Here is a 24,809-nt window from a genome sequence, read left to right as displayed (position 1 = left end):
CTTTCAGACACAGATATTTGGATACTAACTTCAAATTCACTGTACGATCAGTCAGCTTTCAATAAACTACCAAGAACAGAGCCTTTCAGCCAACTGGAGTTGGTCATAAAGTGTGAGCAATAAATAAATGTTGATGACTCTGGTTGTTGCCCGTTCTACCAGTGAAGTCAATGGACAAAAATACAGAAAAGAAAGTGGTCAAGTTTCAGAAAATTGAGAGAGATTGATTAGGGGAGATTTCTCAGGATAACAGCTGATCTGGGGTAGGAGGTGGGAGGTATAAAATTGGCATGGGAATTCAGGACCAGAGTCACGATGTGTAGAGAATCATGTTGTGTTTGGGGAAATTTTAATTATTTTTATAGATAGATACAGAATGAAATACAATTGGAGAAGTAGAAGGAGATGAGCTCTGAAAGGTGGTTTGGACTCAGTTCATTCATCCCCATTTGCCTGGGACAGTTAGTTGTACTCCTGTGGTCCTGGTATACTTTCCACTCTCAAGGATATCGTACTTTAGGTGACAAATTATATGGTCATTCTACTTATACATCATGATTCTAAGACTGGCTTTTATATTATAGGTGATGGGGAGAAAACAGAAAGAAGACAAGATTAGATTTAGATTGTAGAAATAATCCTTTCACAGCCAAGTATTGTTGTGACTGCTAGGTACCTCTAAAGTTCTTCCTACCATTCTTTAGAAATCAGAATCCTCATGCTTATTGGGTCCAATATTAAAAGATTAGTGACCTAGCTTCCTTCACAGGTCAGTATAGCCATTGCATAAATTTTGGACACAGAGATGGAAATGAGAGTGTTACATGGAATATTTGAAAAATCTCTTTAAGGAGTGAGGGGGTACACTTTGTTGCATCACAGGTAGATATAGGCTCATCATATTGGTAATGAAAAGTCACAACCTAGGGGCAATCTAGGTCCTTCATGACTTGGTAGAGTTACCCCAGGAGCCCTAGATTGCCTCCTTTTAGAGTTCTTTGAAGTGAAGTGAAGTCGCTCAGTTGTGTCCAACTCTTTGCGACCCCATGAGCTGTAGCCTACCAGGCTCCTCTGTCCATGGGATTTTCCAGGTAATAGTCCTGGAGTGGATTGCCATTTTCTTCTCCAGGGGATCTTCCCAACCCAGGGATCGAACTCAGGTCTCCTGCATTGTAGTAAACAGACGCTTTACCGTCTGAGCCACCTGGGAGATAAATACATTTCTGTTTTATTTAGGCAATGGTTTTTGATTTTTCTATAATAGGCTGCTGAACAGATTAGCAACCTATAGGTCAATCCTTCAACATGAGTCAGTTAAGCATTATTTCATAGGGGAGATATAAGAAGCAACCATTTTGGTCCAGATTGTGACACCATCCTCTAAGCCAGCTTTATCAAGATGTCCCATATTTTGAAAGTTATTGGACCCTCATAAATGATCATTTTCCATTTGTCTCTTTGGGTTACATCCCTTTGATTAGAAGCTTTTAGTCAGAAAGCTTTGCTTAGAAACTTAGCTCTTGGATTTGGTTTTGTGAATTTTAGTAATTCAACGCAAAAAAAATCTATTGTATTTTAAAGTACTTTCTGGTGACTGTGGAGTGAGAATGATTTTTAGTTGGATGAGGATGGAATACAGAGAAATGAAAGAGAGGTAAGGAAGGGAGCAAGCATTTACTTTTGAAGGAACAACAGTGTTCTAAAATAAATGGCTATCACCAATAAAGTGCTCTCCTATAGCTAGGTTCACATTTCTACCTCTGCCACTGGACTTACTATGCAAAAGAGCAAAAGCAGAGTGTTCTTTCATGTAAGACTTCTGATCAAAGAAAATAGAAAATATATGTATATATATACATATATATACATGCATAATTTAATATATGCATATTAAATCAGCCAAAGGAAGAATAAAATGGAGGAAAGCAGTAAATGTAAAGAAACAAAACTAGATCTAGCCAGATTATATATTAAATAAAAGGCAATAAATAAGCACTGAGTGAAATTTTATATGTGCACATTACACCAAACCAGTCAAAGATTCTGACCCCTGGCACTGCAGAAATGATGCAGCCATCTTCTTCATTCTGATGCTTTCAATAAAATCATTCCCAAGAGAGCCAGGGAAAAATTCTCTCTCTCAATAAAATGTGAAACCGTCAGTATTATGAAAAAGCATACTAATAATTGGATAGTGTTCTGAAGTCGCTTTCATAAAGCCTCCCTTTCGATTCCCCTCCTCAGGTTTTAATATTGCCCAGTGAGTCCATCAGATCACAGGGGTTTTGTTGGAGAAAGAAAGTTGTAGGCTTGATTGGTGGCCTTGTGAGGTGAGGGTCAACAATGCGCATATCAACAGAGATAACTTGTGGATGATGTGTCCTGAGTTCCTAAACACAGCCCACCCAAAATGAATATGCTGCTGAACCACTTCTACCATGAATAAAGGAGTTAAGGTGATGCCTGGGCTCTCCTGGCAGAGGGGGCAAACGGGTTGCACGTAGCCTGAGCTAAAGTTACACTGAGCTCTACAAATTGAGGGCTATATGCTGAAAGATGGATAGAAAGGCTGTTGTGATGGTGAAGGAGAAGGCTCTGGAAGCTGAAGTCTCCTTCATGGCGATGAAACAACTTGGGAATGTGGGATTGGCCCAGAATGTGAAAGCAAAGGAAGTCTGCAGCAGCACCCAGGATGAATGAAAGTTTGCAGTCACAACAATTAGTGCCAGTTGACAAGGTCTTTTTGAAACATGTCAGCAGAGGGAGTTCACATATGGTACCTCTTTTACACCTTTCCAAAGTTGGGAGAAGAGTGGGAGGAGGAGGAGGGCTGTTGACAGTAAACATTGAAGACAAGGGAGGGGAAGAATTTTTAAAAGCAAATGAGCAAAACAGCAACTCTTCAGTTTCAGGATAAGCCGCAGGGAGTGAGCACTGCTGGTCTTGCCAAGTGCTGAGCCTCTGCTGACCTTGTGTCCTGTTCACCACTGCCCCAAAGCTGCCAGGGGTGGCATCGCTCAATCTCCTGCTTGACTGAATTGCCTTGGCATGTTCTCTGGCTACTTCACTGAGGTCTTTCTTATCTTCCACTGTTTCTTTATACCTTATGGGGTCAGTTCTGCCGTCCTCTGTGTTGACCAAAAATTCACTCAAGGCACTGTGATGTTCCACTCAATCTCCAACAGACAAAATCAATTTGAAACCAATATCTACAATAAGATCTAAAGGGGAGAGGGGCCAAAGGGATGTGTTTATTGGAAAGACAGAAATCCTACAGTGGTGGAGACAGAGGAAACTAGACTGCAAGACCAGAGGATATGCAAGCCTCTCGGGCTGATTTCAGCACTCCCCAGGAAGAATGGGCTTTCTTCTTATGTTACAGTCCAAACAGTGGGGCTCATTTCAATGTGCTCCAATTTTTCTTTTCTTTTTTTTTAAAGATAATTTGAAGTAGTAAGTGTTTATTTTTTTTAATTTTTTATTTAAATTTTTATTTTTACTTTATTTTACTTTACAATACTGTATTGGTTTTGCCATACATTGACATGAATCCGCCACGGGTGTACATGAGTTCCCAAACATGAACCCCCCTCCCACCTCCCACCCCATATCATCTCTCTGGATCATCCCCATGCACCAGCCCCAAGCATCCTGTATCCTGCATCGAACGTAGGCTGGTAATTCGTTTCTTACATGATAGTATACATGTTTCAATGCCGTTCTCCCAAATCATCCCACCCTCTTCCTCTCCCTCAGAGGCCAAAAGTCTGCTCTACACATCTGTGTCTCTTTTGCTGTCTCGCATAGAGGGTCATCATTACCATCTTTCTAAATTCCATATATATGTGTTAGTGTACTGTATTGGTGTTTTTCTTTCTGGCTTACTTCACTCTGTATAATCAGTTCCAGTTTCATCCATCTCATTAGAACGACTTCAAATGTATTCTTTTTAATGGCTGAGTAATACTCCATTGTGTATATGTACCACAGCTTTCTTATCCATTCATCTGCTGATGGACATCTAGGTTGTTTCCATGTCCTGGCTATTATAAACAGTGCTGCGATGAACATTGGGGTACATGTGTCTCTTTCAATTCTGGTTTCCTCGGTGTGTATGCCCAGCAGTGGGATTGCTGGGTCATAAGGCAGTTCTATTTGCAATTTTTTAAGGAATCTCCACACTGTTCTCCATAGTGGCTGTGCTAGTTTGCATTCCCACCAACAGTGTAAGAGAGTTCCCTTTTCTCCACACCCTCTCCAGCATTTATTGCTTGCAGACTTGGATCACAGCCATTCTGACTGGTGTGAAGTGGTACCTCATTGTGGTCTTGATTTGCATTTCTCTAATAATGAGTGATGTTGAGCATCTTTTCATGTGTTTGTTAGCCATCCGTATGTCTTCTTTGGAGAAATGTCTATTTAGTTCTTTGGCCCATTTTTTTATTGGGTCATTTATTTTTCTGGAATTGATAATCAAGATGTTTTCACTACCAGTAACACCATTTAGATGGGTAAAAGAGTAGGACAATTGTCCTAGAGAAGTTTGGAAGTAGAGTGGAGGAGGAGGAGGAGGAAGTGTTTATGGAAAGAGCTGAAACAGCCTTTTCCAGCTCTCCTCTTGACACTCTCCCCATCCAGGGAACTGTGAACAGGTATCTCCGCACGTATTTAAGTGCTGGCAAATAGTGTAAGTGCTAGGTGGATACTCTTTAATTTTTAAAACCAGTAGTAGACCATAGTATGTTCAGATTTAGGATACTATGTCATTTTATTGCTTCTACTCCTGGGGCTACGTGGCCCATTTTTCCCTTTTCCTTTCAGGCATCCAGGATGTTTGTCCAAGTGGATAGGCTCTGACTTCTGCAATAATAGTGTTTGGAGGTAACATGTTTTTCAGGGAACACTTTAGTCTTTTTTTCCATAGGTATCAGAGAGCTGAGTCAATAAACCACTGGGTAGAAAGGAGGAATGCTCCAGCTTCACATGGTCTTTGCTTGTTTACAGGGAACTTAACTTTTGTTGAGGAAGATCTAAAGATGCTTTGGCTCTTGAACTCCTTTCCTTGGTCTGTATGCTTCCTTGTCAGATCTCATACCTCCCAACCAAGAAAACCAAAGAAAGGAAACTTTTTCCTTCTTAATGTGAGGAGAGGACTGACTTATCCACTTGGGTGAAGGAAACCAAAGTGAATGCTGGGAGGAGCAGCAGGCACACAACGATATTTGCCTGTCGCCTGAGAAGAGGAGTGGATGCTCCCAATGAGGAGAGGTTGGGCAGGAGCATTTTTTTTCTGAACCCAGCCTCTTTGCCTCTGGTCATCTCTACCAGAGACCACTGAAGTAGTGAGCGCTTTGTCAAATACAGCCTTAGAAATGAATAGAGCAGCTATGAAGCAAAGTTTTATACAGCTGCTTCTCAAAAAAACAGCTGTCCACCACAGGTCACCAGGGAGTTGCTGGAGCCTGGAGAAAAGAGCTTTCCTCTGTCTTTCCAGGCAACTGTAGCTACTCCTCATTCAGACTCAGCAGAGGGCCATGTGGACTTCATGCTCCTGCTGTGTGTGTGTGATGTGTGTATGGTGTGGTGTGTGTGTGTGTGTGTGTGTGTGTCTGGGTGCGCACATGTGCACACACACACATGCACGAGCACTCAGTTTCTCAGTCCAACTGTTTCCTCCACCAGGCTCCTCTGTCCATGGGATTTCCCAGACAAGAATACTGGAGTGGTTGCCATTTTCTCTTCCAGGGGATCTTCCCGACCCAGGGATTAAATTTTGCCTCTCTTGCATTGGCAGGTGGGTGGGCTCTTTACCACTAGCGCCACCTAGGAGTCCCCCTCCTCCGTAAAGCAAGGGGTTTAGAAAAGGGCAGTTTTCTGAAGTTACACTTTACAGAGGAGCAGTCATACCTGATGCTTAGTGAAAGGGGGGCACGGAAACCAGCAGGGAATCAGAGACCTTCCTTGGCTGCTTGACAAAGCCAAACAATTCAAGAAAGTCACTGAAACTTTGATTTCTTTTTCTGAAAATGAAGTGGGGAGAATAAAGCTGAACATTAATTTCTCTTAGGCTCCTTCATTCTTAGACTTTCTGACTCTAAAATGTCATCATTTGCTCCGCATAAACATGTTTTGTCTACGTCCTTGGGTGAGAATAAAATGCTTTCTTTCTCAGAGAGATTGGGATAGATTTGCCTTTAAAATTCTTTTCACTAAGAAAACCTGAGTGCAGGCACTCAGGGAATATGTAGGCAGGAACTGGGTCATTTCAGGGGACAGTGAAGCATCCATGTTGTTTCTTATTCTCAAATGGAAAATAGGGAGTCTACTCATTTCAAGAAGTGTTTATTTGGTTCCTAGTGTGTTCAAGGCTCTGAGTCAGTTCTGATAATGCATTCTTGAATTTTCAGAGCACTTCAGATGATCTTAAGCAACACCAACATGACATGTATTATAGGATCCTCAGAGAAGTCCTTTGAGTAAAAGGACCCAGTACCGTATGCCTCTGACTTTACCTGTGAGGAGATGGAAGCCAGGGTGCACAGCATGACCCTCGCTCACCAGGTCTTGGCCCCAGAGGCTGGCTGCACCAGGACTTGGCTCCAGGTCACTTGGTTCAAACCTAGTGTGCTCCTCTTCTCCTGCCCTCAATTCAGAAAATCATTGGTTACCTTTCTGGGATAGAAGAGTTTTCAAGAAAATGATGATTTATCTTCAAACGAAACCAATCTTTCCTATTCCTTTTTGTTGCTTTTTATTTTTTTTTAATGTTGTTTTGTTTTTTCGAGAGGGATTCACTTGAACAGAGAGTCTGAATTATTCAAAAGTGTTTAACTCAACCTCTAGTCTCCTTAATATCTAAGGATCAAAGAAACTTGGAATGAGGAGGCTTGGCAAACGGAAGGCAGATAATCCATAGGTAGAGGAAAAACCCAGGGCAGAGGGCAGCTACACTCGCCAGTTTAGCGCTGACCTGAGAACTGAACTCATTAGTCTGATAAACATCACAGCCACCCAAAGAAGCAGAGGGATGGTCTGCATGGCCTGGGGTGACAGATAGAAACCCGAAGACAGAGGCACTCTAAAGACGCGCGGACTTGATAACAAAGCCAAGGATCAGAGTTAGGCTGTCCACCTGGCACCCTGGCTGCTTGACACAGATCCCCAACTCCATTTCCGGAAATGTTCTACTTTCTCTTTAAAAACACTCTGGGCCTTTAAAAATGAAAACAAACATCTTCCCTCTAGGCAGGTGTGCATGTGGCAGCATGCACACAGACACACACGCACTCACAGTCATTTAACAAGGATGAGAGGCCGTGATCCCAGAGGCTTTCCAACCTCCCGTCCAAGGAGACTTCCCGGCTGGCCTAATCACTCTGGCAACAGCACACCTGAGCATTTCCCTCTTGGCACAAAGGGGAGAGGAGCTGGGAAGCCAGTTCTGTCGGACAAACAGCATCTGAGACTGGAAACAGTCGGTAGATGCTCAACCATTTCAGGGCCTTAATAAGCAAGTGAGGGAATCATCTTATTCGAAGGTTCAAATGTGTCTCAGCCACTGCTTCAAAGTAGCTAAGTCGATAGAGTCTGCTGTCCATCAGATTTTTCAAATAATAATGATACAATTTGAAAATTATGATAATTATGTGTTCTGTACCCTAGGTGGGGGCAGACGACAGTGAGGCATATTTTCTAATGTAATTAAGGCTTTCAGCTGATCCCTCCCAACTGCAATTGTTATTTCAAAAGTGAATTAATAAATTATATTCAGCCTGCTCAGAATAAAAATCTGCCTTGAGGATTTTTGTTGCAACCTGCAAACTCTGACTCAAAATTCGGAAGAGAGAGGCTGAGTAGAACTTCTATTAGATTGGCCTGGGCTGGCTCCCAGACTGGGATAAACTTTTGGGGAGAAGGTTTTAGCTGGACATCTGGAACCATTTCTAAGCTTTATTGCAAGCAATATGCAAATAGTCTTTACCCTATGTTCACTTATGATTCCCTATGCTAAACTTGAAGCAATTAATGCTGACTCCTGGATGCCCAGGGGACTCAGATCTCCTGTGGTTTACACAGACCACTTTAGCTATCATGATGAATTAGTGTAAGGGCCAGTAATGCACCTTTGAGTATGTGAGGCCTTTTAAGGCTCTCAGAGGTCAGGCTTGTGGCTGTATAAAGTACATTTTCCCTTGGCAGGCCAGAGACTCTGACAGCATACAAGGCTGTATTTCTATTCACCACAGGTTCCAGATTCCAAATGTCCAAAATGACCATCCTGTTTTCTCTGGATAGCTGATGTTTCAGGCCTGTGATGATTTGAAGTAAATATTTACCAAGAGGGGCTGGCAAGAACACTTTGCATGCTTGGGAAAGAATGATGTGTCAATTCAGAGAAGAGGTATCATTTTTCTTTCTGTCCAAACACAGAGTGGGTATAAAATCCACAGTAGGGCACCACTGATTGCAAATCTCCTATCTGGACCTGGTGGGGTGGAGGGGACAGTTCTAGCCAGTGGTAACTCTGCTGATCTCCCTTAAAAGGAAAGCCAGAGGAAACTGGGCACATGGCCCAGAGGCCTCCTTGGTCACCACTGTTTATACAGGTAAGTGATGGCATGAAGAGATACCAGGCTGAGGGTCACAGGCATGGTCCCTAGTGATAACTCCACACTATTGATTTGCCCTGGTACAAATTTTGTAATTTCTTTTGGATGTTAGTTCTCATTGCTAAGATGAGAGAATTTTAGCACCATTTTATTGGTCTTTTCTACATATAAAACATGCTTGCTGTATTTACCTCAGCAGGTATTTTTGCTAGTCTGTGATTTGTGTCTGGTACAGAGAAATGTATCAATGACAAAGATTGAAAGATGCATAACACTCTGTCCCACTTCAGCTCCTCATCTCTTTAAACATCTCCCTTAGTAAGCCCTCTATTTTTCTGGCCATGTGGCCTTTGACGATCCTTAACCAGTCTAAAATTTTGTCTCCTATCCATAAAACAGGATGATAGTAGAGCTTACCTTATAGAGTGGGTGTGAAGATCAAATGGAAAGTGCACGTGAAGCACAGGATAAGCATTCTGAAAATGTTAGATGTTAGTAGTATCTATGTTGTTATCGTTCAGTCTCTAAGTCGTGTCCAGCTCTTTATGACCCCACGGACTGCAGCATGCCAGGCTGCTCTGTCCTCCACTATCTCCCACAGTTCGCTCAAATTCTTGTCCATTGAGTCACTGATGCTATCTAACCAACTCATCCTCTGCCGTCCCTTCTCCTTTTGCCTTCAGTCTTTCCCAGCATCAGGGTCTTTTCCAATGAGTCAGCTCTTCACATCAGGTAGCTAAAGTATTGGAGCTTCAGCTTAAGCATCAGTCCTTCCAATGAATATTCAGCATTAACTACTTTTAGGATTGACTGGTTTGATCTCCCTGCAGTCCACGAGACTCTCAAGCATCTTCTCCAGCATGGTCATTTAAAAGCGTCGGTTCTTTTGCACTCGGCCTTTTATACGGTCTAACTCTCACATCCATACATGGCTGCTGGAAAAACCATAGCTTTGACTATATGGGCCTTGGTTGGCAAAGTAATGTCTCTGCTTTTTAGTACACTGTCTAGGTTTGTAATAGCTTTCCTTCCGAGGAGCAAGCATCTTTCAGTTTCATGGCTGCAGTCATCATCTGCATTGATTTTGGAGCCCAAGAAAATACAATGTCACTGCTTCCGCATTTTCCCCTTCTATGTGCCATGAAGTGATGGAACCATATGCCATGATCTTAGCTTTTTGAATATTCCGTTTTAAGCCAGTTTTTTCACTTCTTTCATCCTCATCAAGAGGCTCTTTAGTTCCTTTTCACTGTTTGCCGTTTGAGTGGTATTACCTGTATATCTGAGGTTACTGATATTTCTCCTGGCAACCTTGGTTCCAGCTTTTGATTCAGCCAGCCTGGCATGTTACATGATGTACTCTACGTAGAAGTTAAATAAGCAGGGGGACAATATACATCCTTGACATACTCTCAGGAGACAAGGAAGGTGGCCTGGTAGTCCCATCTCTTTAAAAGTAGTGTCTATTGACTTAGCGTTTCCCAGAATCCACCCTGTACCTTCTTTCCTCTGTGATTCTGATCATTGTATCAGTTTCCTATGGCTGCTGTACCACACACTGAGTGGCATAAACGACATAAGTTTATTGTCTCACAATTCTGGAGCCTAAACATCTGAGATGAAGATGTTGGCAGGGCCAGGCTCCCTTTGAAAGCACTGGGAAAGGATCTTTTGCAGGACTCTCTCCTTGCATCCTTGTCTTGTAACCGCCTGATTCCAATTTTTACGTGGTATTTTTTCTATGGGTGTATGTCTGTAGGCAAACTGCCCATTTTATAATATGGCATCAGCCATATTGGATTAGGTGTCCTTTCTACTCCAATATGACTTCATCTAAACCAATTGCCCCTCTCACAACTTTATTTCCAAATAAAGTCACATTCTGAGGAATTGGGAGTTAGGACTTAAATGAATGACTTTTATTGGGGGTGGGGAACAATTCAACCTGTAACAGTAACAATTGCATCCCTTGCCTTTAAGGGAACATCTCTCCTAATCTTCAACTTCAAAGTTCCTGCTGCTCCTCTGAGACACAAGTTACTTCTTAAGCCATCTCTGCCTATGTCCACCTGGGCTCAAAAAGGTTCTTTCTTTGAAATTCTAATAGGACTCATCTGGATATCTTATTTGAAACTTACTTTTAAACCTCACAATGTGGTTAATAGGCTTCCCCGGTGGCTCAGGGGCAATGGATCCACCTGTAATGCAGGAGATGCAGCTTCAATCCCTGGGTCGGGAAGATTCCCCTGAAGGAGGGCACAGCAACCCACCCCTGTATTCTTTCCTGGAGAATCCCAAGTCAGAGGAGCCTGGCAAGCTACAGTCCATAGGGTCACAAAGAGTTGGACATGGACGTGATGTGGTTAATTGTCTTTATTTCGTATGTATTTTATACCTTTAACTAGAGGAGAATGCTGTATATAGTTGTATCATCCTCAGCTCTTAAAACACTTCATTGCATAGAGTAGTAGAAACTTAGTAACTACTTCCCTTTACAACAAATATTTGAAGAAAAGATCAGAAGCAAAGTCATCACAAGTTTCACATAAGGCTAATGAGAACAAATTTTCATCCTTCCTATCTGCTGTGCATACATGATGGCCTTCAGAAATTTTCTGACCAAGATTTTTGTGAAGATGTCCATCAAACTTTGTTTGTAGACATCTTGTTCCTCCCGGCAGCACCTTGGATTCAGATTGTAGCCTCACTATTACCAAGTGCTTGGTCGAGTCCACACTACAGGAAGGAAGTTGTCAAGAAGCATCCATTCCGTTTTCTGGGACTCGACATCAAGTCTCTCTTGTATTAACTCTGACTTTGTTCTGATAGGTAATCATCATATTTCTAAGCACTGGTCATCTGAAACCCCCAACTGTGGTGACTCCTCAGTGGTGGAAGTAGTCTTAGGAACACAGTTGTGTATGGCCTCTGTAAACCATTCTTCTTACATGATCCAAATGGCCACTCCTAGCTACTGCTAAAGTACTTTCCTGATACCACCTTATTTGCTCTGCTCTTAGATTTTAGAACAGCAATTTTTTTTCTGATAAATTCTTCTGTACTGGGTTCTGCCCTACACTTGGAACAACCCAGGTACCTTTTGACTTCTTATTTTACCAGAGCCTCCTATCAGAAGACTCTTGCATATTCTGTATTTCTCTTTAGCAGTTTAGTCTCTGCTTTTAATTTTCAGTCATGCATCTTCAGTAACCAGGTTACAAGCTTGTTCTACGAAATGGCCTAAGAAATTTCCAGAACAAAAATCTCATGAGATTAGTCACCTATTGATTAAGACCCGTTCTTTTTATTTAATTTTTATTGGCATATATTTGATTTGCAATATTGTATTACTTTCAGGTATACAGTAAAATGAATCAGTTATGCATATACATGTATCCACTCATTTTTAGATTGTTTTCTCATATAGCCAGAGCTCTGAGTTTGAGGAGACCACAGAAACTGGGTCATAGTGATATCATAGAGGTGACACAGGAGAGAAGATGCTACAGCTTGCAAAGTGCCCAAATATCCCTGCTTGGTCACAATACAAGTACGGAAATGAAGGAAGTTGGGTGGCTTCCATCTTCTTGTTTGTGTTTGATTTAAATTGGAATCAAGTGCTAAACAGACTCAGAGAGAAAAAGCCTGCTTCCTCACACACATGTTCACGGGAGGTATTGGTTGGGCAGCACTGTTTAGTGGGAAAACCCGGGTACCAAATTGGCCTGGCGTTTAGCTCTAAAGTATTGATCATTAGAGCATTGAAAGCTGCTGGCAAAGAAGCCGTGTGAGAGCCATGTGAGAGCTGGTGGGCCATCCTTAATAGAGGCAGCTAACAAGAATGATAGACCTGGAGAAACATTCACCAATAGATAGTCAGCCAACTGCAGCAGCTTAATGAAGTGTTCTACTTTAAGGTCCTGCTTTAAATGAATAGTTTGTTTTCTAAACACTTTGTCTAACATAGAAATAGAACTATATATACGTCTATAAATTAGACGGTGTGCAGACAAACTATAGATTCAGATACATAAAGGTGTCTTTGTGAATGTTTAGAAAAATATTAGGTCATTTATATTCCTAAAAAAACATGTACTGAAAACGTACACAAGAGGTACCTGATCCCCCCCCACTCCGGGCAATATCATTAAATGGGAACTATCTCAACCCCAGAGAGAGTAGGGAGCAGAGTTGAAAACTTTGTGAGGACGGGGACAGTCCACTTAGACATGCAGAAGAACGTGTGATAATTGACTGTCCTATGAGGGACTGACAGTTCTGCACCAACACAGAGCAGAGAATCAAGCCTCATCCCGTACATGCTGACATAATGGAGACTTTCTTATCTAGTCAAAAGAGATAGAGGCCCAAGGAAATTGCAGGGCAAGCCAGACCTTGAAGAGAAGTTAGATGAGAACAGGTGAGAAATGGTGAATGAGCACTGGCTTTAATGTATAACGATACCAGCTTGGGAGGAAAATGGAAAATATTGGTAGGCCTCTTGAACAATGTTTATGAATTTCTTTCTTTGTTTTTTGAAGCAGATTGATTGAAAACTTCTCTGAGCTATGAACAAAGCATTGCTCACATTAAGCTTGTGAAAAACACCAAACCAAAGAGCACTTTGATTCCACTAATAAACTCTTAGCTTATTAAAAGTTGAATTTTTAAAAAAATCTAATTACTCCTTTATGAGACTTCTGAGTTTATATTTTGCTTTCTGCCCTGTGTGTAGTATGCCCTGACACTGACCCAAGATGTTTTAAGGTAGATACAAACTGTATTGATGTTGATACAGGCTTAGTTGCATGATCAGAAGATCAAAAGCAACAGATTAAAGTTTCATTTTTTTCAAGCTAAAAAGATATAAATCCATTTCTGTCCCATAGAGGATTCTGAGGCTGGAATTCCATAAGGTCATCTTACATACCATCGCAAGTACCATTCTGGAAGCCAGAATAGTACTCTGTGCTTAAGTTGGAAGACCTTAAATGTAGTATGATGCTCCAGTTTTGGTTTGTCCAACCATGGGAGGGAAAAACGCCTGAGTTTACTTTACTTGTAAATAAATATACACTATAATAGATAATATGTTTGTTGTAAACTGCAGTGTAAAACTTCGATAAAACTGCACTGTACCTCTTGATGTTTATTAAAAGATGTATTTTTACAAAAAAATAGAAGAAACTCCATGTTCCTTTCCAGCTGTCACCTTGCGGTGTGTGTGTACACGCTCACAGTTGTGTCCAGCTCTTTGCAAACCCATGGACTGTAGCCTGCCAGTCTCCTCTGACCATGGGATTTCCTAGGCAAGAATTCTGGACTGGGTTGCTATTTCCTCCTCCAGGGAATCTTTCTGACCCAAGGATCAAATCCACATCTCTTATATCTCCTTCATAGCAGGCAGATTCTTTACACTGGTGCCACTTTGCCATATCAAGAATGTTAACCTTGTTCACAGTCCAAGATGACTTATCTTTGGTTTCCCATAGTTTGATTTTGATGTACCCATGCACAGTTGCTTTCTTTTTTTTTTTTTTTTTCATACTTATTCTGTTTGGGATTCCCTAAGGTTTTGAGTTTGAAAGTTTCTGTCTTTTGCCCAACTTTGGAACTTTTCACCCATTATTTCTACAAATAGTTTTTCTAGCCCATTCTTTCCTCCTAGGACTCAAATGCATATATATTTGACCTTTTGTTATTACATTACCTGCCCCTGAGTCTGGTTACTTCTTAAATTTTTTATTCTCTTTGTTTCTCAGGTTGAATAATTTCAGTTGACTTGTCTGCACATTCAGCTCTCCTTGGTTGTCTCCATTCTTCTATTAAGCCCATGGGTTCATTTTTATTTTATATACCATAGTTTTTTAGCTCTACAACTTCTATATGGTTCTTTTTTAAGTTTTTATATCTCTGCTGAGCTACTCTATCTTTTCATTAATTATAAGCATATTGTTCTCTAACTCATTATGCATAATTGTTATTGTCTGTTCCAGCACCCTGGCCATCAAAAGGTTGGTTTTCATGGATTGTCTTTTATCTTAAGAGGGGTGTCATTTTCCTGGATCTTTGGATGTCAAAGAATTTTGAAGTATTTGTAAATATTTCTGAACATTGAAGGATTTTGTTATGAAGACACTGGACTCCCTTATATTCCTCCAGAGAGATGATTTTTTATTTGTTTTGGAGACAATTAAGTTGGTGGGATTCAAACCAAAAATTTTGTCTCTTGAGTTATAGGTCAAATCCAACTTCAGTTCTTTAATATTTTGCTGGATTCTATTCTGCCCATGCATGGTTCAGAGTAGAGCCAGAGGTGTGGGCAGAGTTTATGCACAGAAATTGAAGTTTATCCTCTTTGCCTCCCTCTTTTCTCAGAGGGACTCCTACTTTTCAGTCACTGCATTTGCCTCAGACTCTTCCCTCTGTCCCTTTATGGCAGAAAGCCTGTAGGCTTCCTATTAGAGTTTTAAGTGCTTTACTCAGTGCAGCTGTGGCTTGCCCTCACTCTAAGAGCCATAAAAATTGGCAAATCAACCTGCCATTCTCTTTTCGTAATGTGTCTCCCTTCAGCATCCACCTGCTTTGTTCAATCTCCAGTGCCTTTGAGTCATTGTCTATTTTGTCGGTAGTTTACAGTTGTTATCTGTGAGAAGGTTAGCTAGTAGAAGTTTATTCGGCCACACCAGAAATGGACACAAATTTTAACTTTTAAGTATAAGAAAAGGGGAGCTTACTTACTGAGGGATGACTAGTAGCCTCTGTCCACAGTGGCCTTCCCTACATTTGTGTTTTTCCTAAAGAACACACTTTTAATTTTGTATCATACTCAATTTTCCAAAGAAGTTTACCACTAAGTTCTTCGTAACGAGGCACGAACGCTTGCTTTTTGATACGTGTATTTCCCAAATTTTGTATATAAAGCTAATCATTTTTAAATAAAAATTTGAGTGTTACCATTCATGTTGCAGTAGGATATATAGCTGTTTCTTTCTATATACACAATGGTTTAACTATTCAGATAGAATATATGAGCTGATAATGTCTCAAAGCCAACCTTAAGCATAACTAGAGACTGAAGACCGAGATTCTTCATGCTGCTAATGCTGCAGTGATATCCATAGGCTAAGAGTAAATATTAGCTCTTCCGCATAATGGCTTATTGCCAATGGTAGTATACCAAGCAAACCAGCCAGAGAATATTGACTTCTTACTATGTATTGGGCACTGTGTTATATAGGATCTAAATGCCTGTGTTACTGAATTGTCAGAAAGAATCTACATTCTTTGAGAAATTGAAAATATGTTTCTATTTTTAAACTGCAACCACAGAGAGAATATGCTATTATAAATTTCAGTTTTCAGGACCAAAAGCACAATCTAGAGCTTGATGTGATACTTACATATCTCCCAAAGAATTTCTTCCTTCTTCCTCCCATCTTTCCTTTCTTCTTTCCTTCCATCTTTCTTCCTGCCTTCCTCCCTCACTCCCTGCCTTTCACCCTCCCTTCTTTTTTCCTTTCTCTCCTTCCCTTTCTTTGTTACAGGAGTTGCAGGGGATAGGCAGGTGGAAGTGTGAAGTTCATTGTCATGAGAGATATGACTATAGGAGATAAAAAAGGAAATAAAATATTTCCCTGGTGAAATGTTTCTATTTTATTATAGATTTATGAGCCCATCCCTTTCCTCGTGGAATCACTACAAAGTATGGAAAAACAAGGTGAAAATTATTAATTTTATTTCAGAGAAACATAACATGGGTAAATAAATACTAAAGACACAGATATTTTTAAAATATAGAACAAATAATACATCTCTGTTTTTAAAATGCTTTTAATCCAGAGGTAATCTAACATTAGGATCTGGAGGATTATGTAGTATTATAAGGTACTTAGAAATCTATAAGTTCAACAAGAAATGTATGAATTACTAAATATAGAAATGGAATGTAAGAACATTAAATGTTTAAAAAGGTATCCACTTCCAAAGAGAAATGGGAACTACTACACTCAAATATAACATTTTTCAGGAGATCTAGTCAAGAAACAAGGTCTTCTAATTAGTAGGAACTTAAAACAGATTTCTCAAAGAATTCTTGAAAACAGGGAGCATGTAGCAAAGAAGAGTTTTATTTTGCATTCATGATCTTAAAATACTTTCTGACTTTGTAACATCAGTGATCACCTTCCTGCATCTAGACAGCAGAGTCGTTAATTGCCAGGATATTAGATACTCTTCTGCCAATGATGAGATCTTTTATTTGGGACAAATTACTTCTAAACTTAGTGCTTTAGGGTTTTTTCCTCCATAAAATGGGTTTAATAAGCCTATCACATCAGGTTGCTATGAGAAGCAAGTTATTTAATAAATATAAGGAAGTAAGAACATATCTGGGACATAAGCAGGGCTATTTCAATGTTGAAAACTATTGTTGTTCCAATAAATGATACTGAAGGTGAACATTTAGATTACTTTTATTTTAATGTCTTAAAGCTCCATTTAAAAACTTTCTTATGCCAATGTCAGTTAATATAAATATTATTTTGTTTGACAGAGGAGCCTGTGGGCTGCCGTCTATGGGGTCGCACAGAGTCCTACAAGACTGAAGCGACTTAGCAGCAGCAGCAGCAGCAACATAAGGCAGTTATGAACCTTCCCTGGTGGCTCAGCATTAAAGAATCTGCCTACAATACAGGAGACACAGATTCGTATCCTGGATCAGGAAGATGCCCTGGAGGAGGGCATGGCCACCCACTCCAGTCTTCTTGCCTGGAGAACCCCATGGACAGAGGAGCCTGGCAGGCTGCAGTCCATGGGGCTGCGAAGAGTCGGACACGACTGAAGTGACTGAGCACACAGGCATGAAGAGGTTGTAGGCTGCTTATTTGCAAGAAGCATCAGTTCTAACATTTTCTCCATCATAGAGCGGCTATCTGTGTTTGGGCAAGATTCTTTTCAACACATGAGGCATATCAGATTCCTCGTCTGTAAAATGTTGAACCTAAAGTTGCAAGGAATGCGGGTTTGTGTTCTGTGCTCCAGAGCCTAGCACAATGCCTGAAACACAGTGTTATTAAATAATGATAGTTGAAATAGAGAATGATAACATTTTACCTGCATGACTAGGAGACACAGTGAAATATTCTGTTGAGAGTTCTCTCAATTTAAGATTTATCACTACTTATTAGACATTTCTAATAGATAGAAATTAAATTTGACTGTTTTATCTTAACGATGATTTTCAAAACGTGTGTTGGCCTTTACCGACCAACCATCAGTGGATGATGAGCATCGAATTATTTTCTGGTATGAAAGATGAGTCTCAAATGATATATAATCTCTTTCCTCGTCTTCTTAGTTACAAACAGCATGGCTAGATATAAGGGTGTATTTTCTAGTCAAGAAAGAAGGTCTTTTCTATTGAAGATCTAATAAACCCAAGCAAGATTTTAACTCATCTCATGTTACAACTTCAGAACATGGTATACCAGTTCCTCATCAGGAATATTGACCCTGGTGGCCATTACTGACTGCCAGCAAGGGACAGATTTCCTGTGCCTCAGCCATGCATGAACTTCATGCAGAGATTCTTGAAGTTAGTCGGAATAACATGCTTGATGTGTGCATATGTGTGTGTGCAAACACTCCCATACCCCACCCACACCTTTCTAATATGTGTAAACAAATATGTGACAGGACTCACTCTTCTATCCAGAAAAAATACAAAATTACTTATTCTTAAAATCTGCTGCTGCTGCTGCCAAGTCTCTTCAGTCGTGTCCGACTCCGTGCAACCCCATAGACGGCAGCCCACCAGGCTCCCCCGTCTCTGGGATTCTCCAGGCGAGAACACTGAAGTGAGTTGCCATTTCCTTCTCCAATGCATCAAAGTGAAAACTGAAAGTGAAGTTGCTCAGTCATGTCCGACTCTTAGCGACCCATGGACTGTAGCCCACCAGGCTCCTCTGTCCTTGGGATTTTCCAGGCAAGAGTACTGGAGTGGGGTGCCACTGCCTTTTGATAATCCTCTAAATGATTTCAGGACCTGAGAGAAATCTGAGAGGCAGCAATAGAGCTACTCTTTATAAAATAGGATGCTTCAAATACTTTAGTTTTATCCTTTGGCACTACACTAGGACATGATGATTGGAAGCCTTAAGGATCTTAAGAGCAACCTTGCTTCCAAATACATGATGGGGAGATGAGTGGATGAAGGGTAGGGAGCAACTTGTAACAATCTTCTTGCTCATATGACCAACCATTCATTTACTCATATATTTGTACATTCAGTCCTTCATTGTCAGGAGCCAGCACGGGAGACCTCACCCATGACAAGATCATGGTATAAAAGCTCCTTTTGAAAATAAAGTCAGGTCTCCTCCACATGACCTTGTCATGGGCGGGATCTCCCGTGCTGGCTCCCAGCACTTCATTATTTACTCAATATTCCAACTGTCCACTTCCTCAAAATATGAGATGGATATAGCATCATTCTTTCTTCATGCTCTTAAGAATTTCCCAGAATATAATGAGTGAAGCTGGAAAATGTTTGTGTTATTTCCCTGAAGTTTCAGTGAGTACCTGTAGCTAAAGCCTAGATGTTGGTTCTATGAACTCATTCAAAATTGTGATGTAGATGGCTATCTCTTAAAAATTGGAACACTTTATTAACATTTGTAAGAAAAAATTTTAAGAAAAAACTGCTCATCTGTATTTTTAACAATTAGCATTTTAAAATAATACCTTATTTTTAAAAAGATGTTTGCATTCAAGATGGAGTCAGGATTTCATGCTTCAACCTATATCCTCTATTTTAAATGCATAAATAAGTAAATAAGCAAATCTTAAACTTCCCAGAAAGAAAGACATGTTACCCAGAGGAGATGGCAGATTTTTGGCAGTAGGTTTTTATTAGCAACCATTGAGGCCAGAATACAGTGAATTCTTATTTTTCAATCAATTCACAGAAATTAGCTGTTAAACCCTAGAATTTTATGCTTAGCTATACTATCATTCAAAAATAAACAAAATAGATAAATGCATTTTTAGGTGTTCAAAAAGTAACATGCTTTTTCCCACATAGGCCTTTATTAAAAGAGCATTTAAACATATGCTTGTGGAAAAATAAAATCAAATCTAAAATAAAATAAAATATAAGAAAGGTTTTAGGGGGAAAATAAACTGTGAAAAGTACAAAGATTAATTGAAGTAACAGGATAATTTAAGTCTATATTGATTGCTGTGGGCATCTCTGGTGGCTCAGACAGTAAAGAATCTGCCTGTAATGCAGGAGACCTGGGTTCTATCCCTGGGTTGGTAAGATCCTCCAGAGAAGGGAATGGCAACCCACTGCAGTATTTTTGCCTGGAGAATTCCATGGACAGAGAAGCCTGGTGGCCTACAGTCCATGGGGTTGCAAAGAGTTGGACACAACTGAGGGACTAAATACATACACATGTACATATTGATTACTTTCTTAAACTCTCATTTTTAGGTTAATGTAAGTAAAATTATGACTCTAGATAATGAAACCAAGACAAGGGGGATGTTTAATGGGTAGCTAAATTGTGCTAAAATTATTTCACTATTTAGGGCAAAAATTTTAAAAATTGACTTGCTGTAGATGTATTTTTAAAATTATAGTCATGAAAGTATGTTTAAAAATTAAAGGCACTCATTAAGTGAAATGCAATGCATATATTCCAAATCATCATAGGATAAAAGAGTACATGATAAAGATTGGAGAGGAACGGAAACAACTTCTTTACTTTGAAAGAAGATTGAAGTGAATAAGAAAAGGATGATAAATAGCAAGGACAATATTTGATGGTATAAATAACCCAAAACATACAGTAATCACACTAAAAGCAAACAGTATGTGCAAACACACAGTAAGTACATAAATTCTACATTGAGAGACAGATTCTTCAAGTGGGTTAAATGGATGAAGCTATATGTTACTTGACAGAGATCTTCCAAATCAGTCACAGTGAAAAGTTAAAGACAGAGAGGAGAAAGAAAAGGCAAACAGGGTAAATAGTCACCAAAATGAAGGTCATAGCAATATAACCTGACAAAATAAAATTTAAGGGAAAAAAGCTCTAATAGGTTTAAGAAGACCATACATTAAAAATAAGCAATCCACCCAAAAAGATAGAGCAACCATGAAGCCTATTCACCTAGTAGCAAAGTTAAGAAGTCTCCAGAAGAAAAAAAAAAAAAATGCCAAAGTTGCAGACACACAGTAAAGTGTCTTTTGTCCAGCCAGGGTCCAGGCCAATGCTGGAAGGTCCCAGATCAAGGAACCAACTTGCAACTACCTTCATCCTGTGGCTGGAGTGGACATTGGGAGTTGGAAGGAGAGAAAATATTTTCAGCCTGATCCTTATGGATGAAATCTACCTGTCATTGTCAGACAGTGATGGGTTGAGACAGTGAGGAAGAGAGAGAGAAAGGAAAAGAGGAGAAGGAGGGCTGAGAAAAGGGGAGGTGGATCACATAAACAGATAAAAACAAACTTTTCATGAAGCTTCTTAAACTTGCCGCTATAACCCCATGCTAATATTTCCTGCCATAAAGGTGAATTTATCCCTACTGAAGAGAACAGCTGATAGTTAGGTTATGTCTGGCTGGGGAAAGCATGAAAGATTTAATCAGGACATGCCTGGTATTGGATACAACTCATAACACTCTTGGCCTTGCCAGATGTTTATTTCCCTCTCCTTGCCCTTCTCTCCAGCTGAGCTGCACTCAGTTAAAAGGTGTCTCTGGAATGCAGGCTCTGAGGCATTAGCTACGGACTGTCATCTTTGGTGAAATACATGCAGAATGTATGATTGGCCTTCTTCCATTGAAGTTCAAGGCCCCTGCTACAACAACACTGCCCAGACCAATTTCAGAGTCCCTTCAAGTTTGTTTTATAAACTGTCACATCAAAGAAAAATAGACAACTCAGCTGAAAATAAAGTCAAAGCTGGCCTGGAACATGGATATGGACTCAGAAGGTCAAGTTGATGTTAAGCCAGCAGATGAGTTTGGTTTCTGGAGCGCAAAGGTGGGTATTGTTGTGTTTTGGGAACTAAGGATCCATGTTTGGAATACATAACTCTTTTCTTCCAACCACTGGGAGATGTCCAGGCATGTAAATATGTGTGAGTACACACTAAGTCATTTCAGGTGTGTCTGACTCTTTGCTACTTTATGGACTGTCCATGGGATTCTCCAGGCAAGAAAACTGGAGTGGGTTGCCATACCTTTCTCCAGGCGATCTTCCCCACCCAGGGACTGAACCTCTGTCTTTACATCTCCTGCATTGGTAGGTGAGTTCCTTATCTCTAGCGCCATCTAAGAAGCCTGCATGTAAACCCCAAACCCTCATCCAAAAAGTACTGAAATAATATCAAAATGGAGAAACGGAGCCCACAAACATTTGCAGGGGTCTGGCTTGACCATTTTTGGTGAGGAAAATAATTTTAACATTTATTTCACTTTATAGATAAGGAAACAGAAGCTCTGAGAGGTTCAGTGGCTTGTTCAAAAACCCTGAAGCTGGTTGGTAAGTAACAGACCTAAGTAGTGGCTGATGGCTGGTGACATTTCCTAACTCACAAGAGTGGCTATTGGAGGGAAAAAATCACGGTAATGCAGCTTGCTAATTTGCCTGATCCTTAGAAAAGCATTCAGGACATTCAGGTAATGACTGACTAGATTCATTTGATGCACACACTTGTTCACATTCTCGGCTTGTGCACATGGTGACGAAGCAAGGAGTGAGTGCAGGCTGGGGTTAAGTGCTCCATCTGAATATGATTCATTATGTCAAGAAGGCAGTTGGCTAATGGTTTTACTTTCAAAATGAAGTCTTGAGTTTTATAGCCAGCTTCAGCAACTGATTAAAGAGACCCTTGATAGCCTTTAAGAGTTAAACCATACTTTGAAAGTCCTAAATGTTCAACTAGAAACACAACGCAGGCATTGGGATATTCTGATTCTGGGTTGGGTTCCTTGGAAAAAGGGAGATGTTTAGCAAGAAAGCCCTAAAATGCTTATAGGCTTTGCATTCACTATTGAAATGCAAGCCAGACATAGAGCCAAGTCAGCAAAATAATGATTACTGCAAATGGGTGTGCTAAGCTGGGTTGTTAGCAATTTATCCAAATTAAGAGTTGGGACTTTATCATAATCACTTGAGAAGTATGCCATTCACAGCATCATTTATTTTCACATATGATGTTCATCCTAATTTCTAAGTTTACCACCATCCCCTTCCAAAATATAAACATACAGCCTACTTAGAGCTCACTTAAAAGAGTTCTCTCAAGTTAGAAGGTAAATCAAAAATAGAGTACAACTTTTCTTTTTCATTCGGGAAGCTGTCCAAATTTTAAGTTTTATTTAGATTTTAAGAGTCTTTAGACATTTGTTCCTTCCATTATTTTGATATTATACATAGTATTAGAGAAAGTTAGTGAAAGCTCACTAAAATGAAGGTAATTAAGGAGAGTTTAATAAGGGGAAAATTTAAAAAGCAAGGATAAGGATAATCTAAAGACCTGTGTAGTACTTTGGGGCTGGCAATGGTTGGGATTAATTACCACTCCTAACCCTGAATGGTCAAAGGGAGGAAATGATGATGGAACCCAGAGAGGCTGGCCACAGCTGGGGAGAAGGCTGTCTAACAGGAGCTGTGTCTCCGGTATTGGGACCCAGCAAAATGGGGGCTGGAGGGAAAAATACCCACTCCACTCTCATTTTGCCTTTAGATCCGCTGGTGCTCTCCACTAGCCAGAAGCAACTGTAAGCCAGAAGGTAAGGAGTATGGGGAAACAGCTCTTATGTCTCATTTTCCTGCCCAGAGCAGAGTGGAGAGAGGTGGACAGTGGATCAAGGTAGGCTTGGAGGGTGGGGGGTTGTTTTGGAATGAGGAATATATAGCCCAGAGATGCTGCTTTTTTTGGTGCAAAACACTGATGATGGGGGTGTGCTAAATCACTTCACTCATGTCTGACTCTTTGCGACCCTATGGACGGTTGCCTGCCAGGCTCCCCTGTCCATGGGACTCTCCAGGCAAGAATACTGGAGTGGGTTGCCATGCCCTCCTCCAGGAGATCTTTCTGACCCAGGGATCGAACTCACATCTCCTGCATCTCCTGCACTGTCAGGCAGGTTCCTTACCACTAGCTCTGCCCCGGAAGTCCCAATAATAGGGGAGGCTATGTATATGTGCTGGTGGGGTGTACATGGGAAGTCTCTGTACCCTCCTCTCAGTTTTGCTATGAACATAAAACTGCTCTAAGAATAAGGTTTATGAATTTTTTTAAGAGATATTTCAATAGAACCCAGACAACTCTTTACCAGAATCTCTTTCCCAAAAGATACACACACACACACACACACACACACATTTGGCAATTCTGAACAAGAATAGTAGAGCCGAAACAACTGCCGCCTTTTTGAGAGGTCCCTCCAGGAATTTCAGGGATCTGGTTCAAAGTCGCTTATCTGTGATCCTATGGATTCTTCTGCTTCCCAAAAGAAGAGTGAGTCATGGTGCCAGAGTGAGTGATAGTATAAGAAGTGTTCCTTCTGAAGAGTTTTCTAAGGATTTGACCTGAATATTCAGTTCTATAAAGTGAAAGAAAGACTGGAAAATAGAAAGAGAAACATTCTTTTTGAGTTTTAGAAAGAGTCATTCAGGTGAAGAAATAAGCTATTGGCTGGAGGGAAGAGAGCCCAAGTCGACTGGGGCAATAACATTGTGTGTAGTGAGAGTAAAGATAGAATTTCTGTCATTCAAAGAAAGTTCCTTTGGTCAGTTCCAAAGCTGGAGATCAGGAGGCAATTTACAGATCAAAAACATTTTTAAAAGAAAACATTTTCAAGAATGGTTCATATGATGTTATTCACATCAATAAGAATCAGGTAAATATGCTCTCAAATCCCAAGTCCACCATTTCCCAGTTCTGCAAACTTGGTCAAATTGCTTAAGCTTTTAGAAACTCAGATTTCTGAACTCTAAAGTGAAGGTAAAAATGCCGAGCCTAGATCACTTTTTGAAGAATGAATAAAAAATGTATGTAGGTAGGTGGATTGGTAAATAATTTATCAATCATTATGATTTTTTATATATATATATATGCATTTGTATTATGGGCTTCCTCGGTGGAACTAAAGGTAAAGAACCCACCTGCCAATGTAGGA

Source organism: Budorcas taxicolor, chromosome 11, assembly GCF_023091745.1.
Source record: "Budorcas taxicolor isolate Tak-1 chromosome 11, Takin1.1, whole genome shotgun sequence".
NCBI classification, from domain to species: Eukaryota; Metazoa; Chordata; class Mammalia; order Artiodactyla; family Bovidae; genus Budorcas; species Budorcas taxicolor.
Note: the sequence above shows the minus strand (reverse complement) of the source record.